This window comes from Salminus brasiliensis, chromosome 6, assembly GCF_030463535.1.
Source record: "Salminus brasiliensis chromosome 6, fSalBra1.hap2, whole genome shotgun sequence".
Classification (NCBI taxonomy): Eukaryota; Metazoa; Chordata; class Actinopteri; order Characiformes; family Bryconidae; genus Salminus; species Salminus brasiliensis.
Window position 1 is genome coordinate 46,346,471 of NC_132883.1, and position 9,773 is coordinate 46,356,243.

The window sequence follows — 9,773 nt, forward strand, 5'->3', positions numbered from 1 at the left end:
AGAAGCTGGACCGACTGAGTACAAGTCACCCACTGAAACCGAAACCAGGTTGAAATCAGACAGTGGTGGAGCTGAAGCGGAGCATGTGGAACACTGGGAGGAATCCGCTCCAGGAACTGCAGTAGAACCTTTACCTGTTACGGAGGAGAAAACAGAAGCCTCTCAGGTGCTTCACACGTACCCCTTATGTCCTCTGCATGGACGTGTTCTGTAAGTTCTAAATGAATCTTAAACCTGTTGGTGATCCTGGTTTGTTTCCTCACACTGCCTGAACATTTTCCTCCACCTCAGGAAGAAGCTCCACAGAGTGTAACAGAGACGGAGGAAACGCTGCCGGTGAGTTCCTTCAGTTACTTTTGGGTTTCAGCTTTTCTAATAAGAAAAGGAAAAGCACGGTTGAAAGACCAGACTCCAGACCAGACTCCTAAAAAAGCCATGTGGGTCAGTTTCCCAGATAGGGATTATGTCTAGTCTTGGCCTGGGACATTCAGAAAGCTCTGTGGTCCAGCTAAACCCAGTTCACTGTTCTGTCTGTGCCAGTCTGCTGAAGCTGGAACCAGAGGAAGGTTTTCCATGGACACAGACACAGGAGATGAACCGGTGAGGAACCGAACACACACACACACACACACACACACACACACACTTCAGACATTCAGATTGGCATCTCCTGGATTTTTCACATTTTCTTCTGAAGCTGGATTTTTCCAGGTAACATCACTCCATCAGTCAGTGGAATTATTATGGTAATTATTCAGTGTGATTTTCTGATTCTATTCTTCTTCTTTGTCGCGTAATTAGTCCCGCAGTTTTAGATATCAACATCATTCCAACTCCAGATCGTGTGCTGCAGCTTTTTCATCGGATGGTTAGAGAATGAATGGGCAACATGCCACACGTGATTTCGCAATGAGCCTCTAACTCACACACAGACAAACCCACACACTGTCTCACACACTCACAGCCTAACGCTCAGCAGCATCAGCACACACTGTGAACTGCTTTTAAGTAGCACTGAATTTTAAGGTGGAATCACCACAGAAACGAGCAACAACCCAGAAGGTGGCGGGACCATTAAATCTGCGCAACCATTCTGTGTTTCCTTCAGGAAATACACTTTTCTAGTTCTATTAGGGTTACGGAGGAGGAAAGAGATAACGGATCTTCATTTTATACAGTGGAGATGAGTGTGGTTAGTTACATATGTATTGATTCCAATACCTAATCAGAAATTAGAACAATCCTCTCAGCTATTCTGTTTCAAAACCCTCCATATAATGATGTGATGTGAGTGTTTTTATCACAGAAATGGTGTGAAACTGAAAATGCAAAAATACATGAGTAAATAATGCATTCATAAACTCCAGGAAAATATACTTGCGAAGAATTAGGATATATGCTGTTGCTCTGCATCCAGTAACCAAAGCAAATTGTACAAGCCTAGCAGAACATGCGGATAGGAGTAAAATATTAGGATAAATATAAATAAAATAGGAGTAAATGGGGTAAAATATTAGAATAGACAGGAGTACAATATTAGGATAAATATAAATAAAATAGGAGTAAATAGGGGTAAAATATTAGAATAGACAGGAGTAAAATATTAGGATAAATATAAGTAAAATATTAGGATAAAGCATGCTTATTTACAGGGACAATAAACAATACACATAATTCACCAACAGCAGAGTAAGTCTCTACACCATCATTTCGTGAATGAACCTCATTACTGAACACTTTGTGTGATGTGTTTTTCAGGAAGCTCCTTCCTGTGACCTGTCCACTACAGATGACCCTGCAGATGATCTGATAGAAGTCCCAGTGAAGGAAATGCAGGGACACCTCAGCTCTGTGGTACAGCTAACACACCAGGCTAGATTCATTCACAGATTTACCGTGAAGTTAAGAGCAAGCAGCTTCATGGAAACACGTCCTTCAGACACCAGATTACAGTCCAGCTGGATGGTTTCTGTGAACCTGCTGCTGCCAGACTGACTGAGTGCTGGTTACTGATATTGTGTATTGATGTGGACTGTTCCTGAGGTCAGTTGTGAAAACAACCAGTGTTTAAAAAGCACTGAGCTGAGCAGCGGCACAGGGTGTCAATGAAGAAAAGGTGTGGCGTCGAGGTATAGCGTTGTTACCGTTGTTACCGCTGTTACCGTTGTTACCATCGTTAGCCTAATTGCTGTTCTTACCGTCCTGGGTTTTGAATCACTGCCAAACACAGCCAGACTGCAGAAGCATCAGGAGATGAGCTTTGTAACCTGGTTTAAAATGTTTCAAACTGAGTTAAATTGAGTTCATATTTGTGTTTCTGCAGCGGGTGGACGGGCCGGACCGGGACGGGGCACTTCTGTCTCCTGCTGAAGTTTTTATTGAAGGTTAACCCTGAGCGGTCAGTGTGGACCTGAAGCCTAACCCTGGGGTTCTCATCATCACTCCTTTCTGACTTTTCTCTCTGGATCTTTGGAGTGGAGGAACCGTTGGAGAGGATCTGCTGAAATGTGCCTTTCTGTCTTTAAACAGTGTCAGTTATTGATTATGATTGTTATGTTAATGAGTACTGATCAGTTTTGGAACTATTGATTACAGCTCTCAGATCAATGTTTGTATGTTTTATATATTTCAGCAGGTCTGCGTCTGGAGAATAGTAAATGAATATTTCCTGTGGTTGATTTGATGATCTGGACTGATGGGATTAATAAATATTGATTCATTGACTCCAAAATAAGCTTTGTCTCTGTCTTTTTTGATCCATTTAAGGAAATTATTAAATGTTATTCACAGATTGTTGAAGCTCCTCCTACTTTTTCTATAAGTTCTCTGATCTGAAATATCTGCTTGTTTTTTTCTTCTGGATGATTTTCTTCTTACATTTTTAAAGATTACATGTTTGGTGCTAAGCTGCTGGTGTGTTTGACAGTTTATAGATTCTTCATTTAGAATAAAAACATAATTTTCCCAGAGCTACGTTCCATTCTTACTGTCTTTAGAATTGCTGCCCATTTTCAACACAAACAGAGGGATGCTGCCCCGGTTCCTGCTGCCCTGGTTTCTCCAGACCTGAGCCCATACAACTTGTTTTTTAATTAAAAGAGAAAATTTGATGATATTAACTATAACCAGTACTCAGTACTCAAATTTATGTCAAGGTTTTAGCAAGGATATTTTTTATTTAAAATTGTATTTATTTATTAGTTTGTTTATAATAAAATATTTTGTGTTGCTGATCAAAATTGACTAGTAGGATTTTATTAGTAAATAAAGGACACTGATGCAAAAAGTTACACATGACCATTAGACGTAACCGTATTACAGAATCCATGATTTCTTCAGGAAAGGCTTTTCCAGCTGTTTCTATTCATTAAAGAACATTAGGAGAAACTAGGGAAGGATCCATTCAGGTTAAACAGCTGTGATAAGGTCTGTCCAAATTCCTAGGGCATAGGTGTGTGTGTGTGTGTGTTGGGTATTGCATGGTTTTATGAACTTTATCACCATCAGAAGAAACAGGAAACATTAAAGACCATCAAAACCACCTTTAAACTGGTTCAGCCAGAGTGTTTTAGCACACACACACACACACACACACACAAACGGAGCAGTAAGTGAAGATGAGTTTGGTTTATTTTCAGTAATTTTGGAGTACAACTGCAGGTAAGAATAACTTCAAACCCAAAGAAAACATTAATAACCAAAAACTAATCAATTATTACCTAATAAATAATGAATAATTAAGGGTATTAACAAGTAAAAACAAGTATTTAGTTTTAAACAATCAATAAGATCAGTCTGTTACTGTGTGTAAATGTGGGAATACTGTGTATCCTGTGAATGTCTCATTCCATGTTCCTGTAGTTCAGGTTGGGAATTTTCTGGTGCTGCTGTATCTAGAACAGTGTGTTAAATGCTTGAGTTCTGCTGTAGTTTACATCATTAGCATATCATTAGCATACTGTTTGCAATGTGCGTTGATGTATAAACAGTGTGTGACTTTGGTTGGGGTGAAAAATGCTCACATGTCATTTACCAAACCTATTTAGCACCCTGTTATTTTACCTCAGGATGAAACTCCACTGTTGGGCCCTTGAGCAAGGCCCAACAGTGGTGTCTGAGGTGAGGTAAATGGGAATCCCTGTGTTTCTCAGGAATGGAGAAATTAAGTGTTTTGCTGATTGTCAGCGCTGTCCTGAGCGGCACTGCTGAAATAACCCAGCCACCATCTCACACTGACCACACCCTCACTGTAAGTATGAACAAGACAATTCAAAGTTCTTCACAGAAATGAAACAAGAAAAACTGCATAAAGAACAAATTTAACAAAACAACCAGATTAAAGATCAACTACAAAAGATGAAAGAAAATATGAAAAATATGATTCAAGGAAATTCTAATAAAAAGGCAGTTTTTTAAATGAACTATATTAATGAATAGGAATTACTGTGATTTTATTCGCAAAACCTGTATATGGTTGTGTTTGGTTTAGTGATGGATCACAAATCTGATTAGAACCAGAACCAGCATAGCAACGGTACCTATGGATTTTCCATGATTTCTTCTTTCTCCACAGAGTTCTGGAGCAAACCCAGGACAGAGCATGCAGGGTGAGTTATGATAAAGGACATCCCTGGTCCGATTATAGCTTCAGCTGAAAGATGAATTTCTCTCTTAAATTGATGTGTTAGTAACGGTTAGCTGGCTCACAGGTCTGGAGCCCTTTAATCTCGTGTTCTGTCAGGTAACCAAACTGCCCATGACTAGACTAAACTCTTGTGTGTTTATTGGGTTGTGCAAAGTGGAATCACCCCAGTCTCTCCAGAGTGAATTGAGTGATCCAGCCGAGAATGAGGAAGGCTCCAGTGCAGAGCTGTTCTACGACTCAAACAGATAACTAAACAGGAAGAACCACCATGTGGAGAGAGGAGAGACAAGGAGGCCGTGTCTGAGAACTGATAACAGAAAAAACATGAGCCAAAGAATGTTGTGGGAAACCGGACTGAAGCTCAAGAGGAACCATGGTCAGAAAGAATGAGGGACAGACAGGGAGAGAGAGAGAGAGAGAGAGAGAGAGAGATAGGAAGAGACAAAGAGGGAGAGACAGGGACAGGGACACCCAGGGGCCAGTCTTGTTACCACACTTTAAAGAGAGGAACACCAGGACTGAGCACAGCAGAGGGCTGATCTTTGGATGGGGCAGGAACAAGTGCCACTACTCACTCAGGACCAGCTCTGTGTTTCCCCCTGTTGGCCAAGGGCCGCCAGTGAAGATAAAGCTCTGGGGGATTTCAAACCTATTGCACCTATTCAGAATTTACTTATTCCAGAGGAAGACTGAGGGTGGCACTGTTGAATGGTAACATAAGGCTGTGTGATTTTCATCTTTTGTTATTTGTTTTTTCATTTCTTTACAGAAGGTCTGAAATCATTTACTTATTTGACTGTAGTTAAAATCAATGCTTCAAGTGACACAGTTGCAAAAAGCATGAAGAACCTTCTTCAAGGATTCACGTTTCCATTCAGCAACAAGCTAATCAGGATTTTCAGAGTGAACCTCACTTCATGTAAGAGAATGACAATGACAATAAAAAAAACATATAAAATTATTGTGAAAATATTGATAAGTTTCAGGACGGACAGGCGTTTAGTCATCCTAAGTTCTTGCCTGCTTTGTTTTAGTGGCACCTTTAAAATCCTTCAAATACCTAATCAACATCAAAATCAATGCATCAAATGAGACAGTGATTGATCATCTGGGAAGTCTCCTTGATGGATATAAATCTCCCCTGAAGGTCAACAATCTTGTAAAAGTCTCCAGTGTGAAAATCACAAGAGGTAAATCACTAAAGACCTGGCTTAAAACAAGTCAAACCTTCTGTTGTCTTAAAAATTGAGGCTAAAGCAGCTCTTCGTGATCTCAACTAAAATATCCCACAGCGGTGCATATTCACAACATTTAGCACTCAGCATAAACACACAGGGTGAACGTCTACAGTTCATGTAGAACCAGTGGAACATGCAGAACCAAAAAAATGTCTTGCAGTGGTGAAATCAAAATATGTAGATTTGCTTTGGTTTATAAGATAAATCAACATTTTTGGATGTTTCTGAATGTGTGTGTGTGTGTGTGTGTGTGTGTGTGTGGATGTCTGCTCAATTGTTCTGGTCTGAGTAATTGTATGGAAATCACACAGATTTACCACTTTATGAGATTTAGGGAAGACTTGGATTCTTACTGACTATAAGACTGATAAATGAGCTCTAATCTGATTGGCTGTACTGTTCCCATTCAAACAGTTGAATCACTTCTGAAAACTGCAGAATGAATGAGTGGGCGGGGATCTACCTCTGCAGGACAAATAGACAGAGATATGTAAATTATGTAGTTCATGATATCGGAGAAATACTGAATAGAGGAGAGTTCAGTTTCCGTATATGGACGGTAGGACTGGGGGACGGGTGACAAGGCCACGGTACTACAGGGTGACAAGGGGAGTGACATGTTACATGCTTACATGTTACTTTATACTTCATTTAAAACATTTTTTTTAAATAGATTAATTATAACTGAACACAGCGCACTGATATTATATCAACTCCACAGATATGTTATTAATTTATTAATGTTATAAAAAGTCAACTATTTTTAACTTTTTACAGATAAAGTCCCTCCCATTCAGAAAATTAGCCAATTAGTTGGTTACACCCTGAGTGGAGGAAGGCTAATATGCTAATGTGGAAGCCTCCCTACCTCATTGTGAAGATGTGCACAAATGCATCCAGAACAAGTGAAAATCATTTTTGTGTATTTTTGAGCCAAACCCTACAAACTATTCATAAGTTTTTTTTTTTTTTTTTATCAGATTTTATTATGATTTAAAATATTGCTTGAAATGGTAATCTGATCTAATCAGTTTCCAGGATTTTGGTCTGTCCCCATTTACAGGCATAAGAGCCTGGTCTTGACTGGAAACAACTGCCAAACTGTTTACTCAGGAAAGACAGACTTTGGCCTTTATCACCAACAGCACTATCTGACGATTCACGTTCATATCACATGCCCACAAATCAGATACATAGCTGATCTAGGACCACATATAACAGTAACTCAAATTTGAAAATGTAAAATATTCAGTAACTAAACAAAACAAACAAAGTCCACCAGAAATAGTCAGATGTTACAATGTTTTTAGTTTACAATAGTCATCATTCATTTATTAATATCTCAATGTATCAATGCTCTGCTTCATCTCATACTTAACAATAACAATTACTAATGAAAAGGAGGACCATGCCCAGACATCAGGGACGTAGTGGGAATTTTCTTAATAAGCAGAAATGAGTAAAATCACAATTAATGCTCCAAAGTAATATATTTATTGAAAAGCTTTCGGCCGGGGAGAAGCTTATATAAGAATTTTATATATCTCCCCAATGGGGTCAACTTCCATTGGTTCACAAAAGACAAAGAAGTTACAACACATTGGTAACACCTAATTGTGATATGAAAAAACAAAAGGGCATTAACATACGTGCATAATTAATGAATAGGAAAGTAGCTCAAAGATGATTTTCAGATGCCCCTCACATCTGGAGATACTTAAACGAGTTGGTATGCAACTTCGAGGTCACTTGAACAATAACTCAGTGTGGCCAGCATAGGGAAAACAGATAAGGCCTATACTCAGGACCGGAGGAGTAGCTAGTTCCACTCTGAGCGAAGGGGAGAAACTGATTTGTGGTTCCTTTCACATGGAGCAGTAAAGGTCCACTCGAAAGTTATTCGTAAGTACCTAAGTCTACTACAATGTTAGTCTGGACATAATATACTAAAAGAGAATGAAGCTAATGGAATACATAAGGTATATGTGAGAGATAATAATCATCTGACTATGAACTACTATCATCTTGAAACCACAGGGACCCCCTACAGTGTAATTTGAAAGTAAAATATTTTTTGAAAGACATTTCTTTTTACATTTCCTTCAAAGGACCACATATGTAAATCATCATCAAATATATCGAAACCAGCAAAATCCAGCAAATAAAAAAGTGTAGTTCATGGATATGAATATCCTTATAAAATCAGCAATCAAATGCAAATCAACTCCCTGAACATCACAACTGGTGAGAAAGTGAAGTTTCCATGAAGATCTTCATGGTGTTGCTTTTAAATGATTGAAGATGGATTATTTGACATTTTGATGTGTTTGGTCTTAGTCTGCTTTGCCAACGCAAGCCAATCAGTATGCAAGTGTAAGTCTCAATATGGTTGGTCAGAGGAACAGTGCAAGAAGTATGGACCCTGTGATGGAGGCAGCAATATCCCTTGTGGATGTGTGACTTCCGTTCTAAACGAGGGGCAGTTCTGTGACCGGAGAGGAGGTATTTCCACATCTGTAATCATTTATCTATACAATAGTCCTGCAACTGAGTAAACTTTTATTTAAGGAATGCTGTTTGATTAAGGTTCCGTTGCCTATTCTGAAGCATTCAATCTCTTGGTGAAGAACTTCTGTCTTGCTGATATTTTCATATAGTTTTTTCTATTATTATAATTAATTGATGAGTATTCTTCTGCAAACTCCTGTAAATTTGATTACAGTACCTTCCAAACCATTCAAATATTCCATCAATATCAAATTCAACACTTCAAGAGAGCAAGTCACTGAGCAGCTGAAGGCACTTCTTCATGAACATCGATTTCCCTACAGTATCAACCAACCAATGAAAATCTCTGGGCTGAATGTCACCACAGGTAGAAATGTTAAACTCATTTTCAAGGTAACGTTCTTGAAAATGTTTTACATTCATATGTTGTGGAGCAAGAGAATCAGAGTCTGTATATTCTTTACCTTCTTAGTGTGTCAGTCAAATGCAAGTAGAACTGAATGCAGATGTGAGGATGGTTACGTCTGTCCTCTGGAGAAATGTCAGAACCTTGGCGGCTGGAATGACATAAGGAACACAGGTGGAATAATCTCTGCTATTCCACCTGATGAGAAGTTTTGCCAAAGGAAGCTTGGTAATGATCAATTCTTCATTGATTGATTTTACCTTGTAGTTGATGTTGTGCTATGAAGCTCTGATTTGCGAACCAAGAAGGTTTCCATCAACCTGTCCTAATTTTCTGTTGCAGCAGCCTTGAAATCATTCAGGTACACAATTGAGATCAAGATGAATACATCAAATATGGCAGCCATCAACCGACTAAAGGGTCAAGTTCATGGATATGAATATCCTTATAAAATCACCAATATAATGCAAATCAACTCCCTGAACATCACAACTGGTGAGAAAGTGAAGTTTCCATGAAGATCTTCATGGTGTTGCATTTAAATGATTGAAGATGGATTATTTGACATTTTGATGTGTTTGATCTTAGTCTGCTTTACCGACACCAAAAAAAAGTAAACTGGTCTGGACAAAAAAGATGGTACCCCTAAAAATAATGTGACCAAAGGGACATGTTACCTCAAGGTGTGTCCACTAATTAGCATCACAGGTGTCTATAATCTTGTAGTCAGTCAGTGGGCCTATATATCGGGCTACAGGTAGTCACTGTGCTGTTTGGTGACATGGTGTGTACCACACTCAACATGGACCAGAGGAAGCAAGCGAAAGAGTTGTCTCAGGAGATTAGAGAGAAAATTATAGACAAGCATGGTAAAGGTGAAGGTTATAAGACCATCTCCAAGCAGCTTGATGTTCCCGTGACTAGAGTTGCAGATATTATTCAGAAATTTAAGATCCATGGGACTGTAGCCAACCTC

At 39.0% G+C, this 9,773-nt stretch overlaps 1 long non-coding RNA gene across 1 annotated transcript; it reads left to right on the forward strand.

The window, feature by feature from the left end:
• The first annotated feature begins 286 nt into the window (after window positions 1-286).
• On the forward strand, window positions 287-2,578 carry LOC140557052 (uncharacterized). The gene is made up of 4 exons (XR_011979791.1): window positions 287-336; window positions 541-600; window positions 1,759-1,854; window positions 2,324-2,578. It is a non-coding gene; the product is annotated as an uncharacterized lncRNA (long non-coding RNA).
• Window positions 2,579-9,773: the final 7,195 nt, after the last annotated feature.